Genomic DNA, 2,092 nt, shown 5'->3' with positions numbered 1-2,092 from the left:
AGAAGGAGGGAAATAAAAAAAATAAGAGCAGAAATAAACGATATTGAAACAAAAAAGACAATAGAAAGGATCAATGAAACAAAGAGTTGGTTCTTCAAAAGAATTAACAAAATTGACAAACCCCTAGAAAAGACTCACCAAGAAAAGAAGAGAGAAATCGCAAATTAATAAAATTAGGAATGACAGAGGAGAAATCACAACAGATACCAATGAAATACAAGAGATCATAAGAGAATACTATGAAAAACTATATGCCAACAAATTGAACAACCTGGAAGAAATGGACAAATTCCTAGACTCCTACAATCTCCCCAAACTGAATCAGGAAGAAATGGAGAATCTGAATAGGCCAATCACAAGTAAGGAAATAGAAACAGTAATCAAAAACCTCCCCAAAAATAAGAGTCCAGAACCAGACGGCTTCTCTGGAGAATTCTACCAAACATTCACATAAGACTTAATACCTATTCTCCTCAAACTGTTCCAGAAAATTGAGAAAGATGGAGAACTCCCTAACACATTCTATGAACCCAACATCACCCTGATCCCCAAACCTGACAAGGACAACACAAAGAAGGAGAACTACAGGCCGATATCACTGATGAACATAGATGCAAAAATCCTCAACAAAATTTTGGCAAACCGAATACAGCAATACATCAAAAAGATTATACACCATGATCAAGTGGGATTTATACCAGAGACACAGGGATGGTTCAACATCCGCAAGTCAATCAACGTGATACACTATATCAACAAAATGAAAAACAAAAACCACATGATCATCTCAATAGATGCAGAGAAAGCATTCGACAAGATCCAACACCCATTTATGATAAAAACCCTCAGTAAAATGGGTATAGAAGGAAAGTACCTCAACATAATAAAGGCCATATATGATAGACCCACAGCCAACATCATACTCAATGGACAAAAACTGAAAGCCATCCCGCTGAGGACAGGAACAAGACAAGGGTGCCCACTTTCACCACTCCTATTCAACATAGTACTGGAGGTGCTGGCCAGAGCAATTCGGCAGGAAAAAGAAATAAAAGGAATCCAAATAGGTAACGAAGAAGTAAAACTCTCGTTGTTTGCAGACAACATGATCTTATATATAGAAAACCCCAAAGAATCCATAGAAAAACTATTATAAATAATCAACAACTACAGCAAAGTAGCAGGGTATAAAATTAACGTGCATAAATCAGTAGCATTTCTATACACTAATAATGAACTAACAGAAAAAGAACTCAAGAACTCAATCCCATTCACAATCGCAACGAAAAGAATAAAATACCTCGGGATAAACTTAACCAAGGAAGTGAAGGATCTATACAATGAAAACTACAAGACTTTCTTGAAAGAAATTGACGATGACATAAAGAGATGGAAAGACATTCCTTGCACATGGATTGGAAGAATAAACATAGTTAAAATGTCCATTCTACCTAAAGCAATATACAGATTCAATGCTATCCCAATCAGAATCCCAAGAACATTCTTCACAGAAATTGAACAAACAATCTAAAATTCATATGGGGCAACAAAAGACCGCGAATTGCTAAAGCAATCCTGAGCAAAAACAAAGCCGGCGGAATCACAATCCCCGATTTCAAAACATACTACAAAGCTACAGTAATCAAAACAGCATGGTACTGGTACAAAAACAGGTCCACAGATCAATGGAACAGAATTGAAAGCCCAGAGATAAAACCACACATCTATGGACAGCTAATCTTCGACAAAGGAGCACAGGGCCTACAATGGAGAAAAGAAAGTCTCTTCAACAAATGGTGCTGGGAAAACTGGACAGCCACATGCAAAAGATTGAAAATTGACCATTCTTTTTCACCACACACCAAAATAAACTCAAAATGGATCAAAGACCTAAAGATTAGGCCTGAAACAATAAGTCTTTTGGAAGAGAATATAGGCAGTACACTCTTTGACATCAGTTTCAAAAGAATCTTTTCGGACACTATAACTCCTCACTTGAGGGAAACAATAGAAAGAATAAACAAATGGGACTTCATCAGACTAAAGAGCTTCTTCAAGGCAAGGGAAAACAGGATTGAAACAAAAAAACAGC

The sequence above is a fragment of the Equus przewalskii genome, chromosome 4 (genome assembly GCF_037783145.1).
Source record: "Equus przewalskii isolate Varuska chromosome 4, EquPr2, whole genome shotgun sequence".
In the NCBI taxonomy this organism is placed as follows: Eukaryota; Metazoa; Chordata; class Mammalia; order Perissodactyla; family Equidae; genus Equus; species Equus przewalskii.
Note: the sequence above shows the minus strand (reverse complement) of the source record.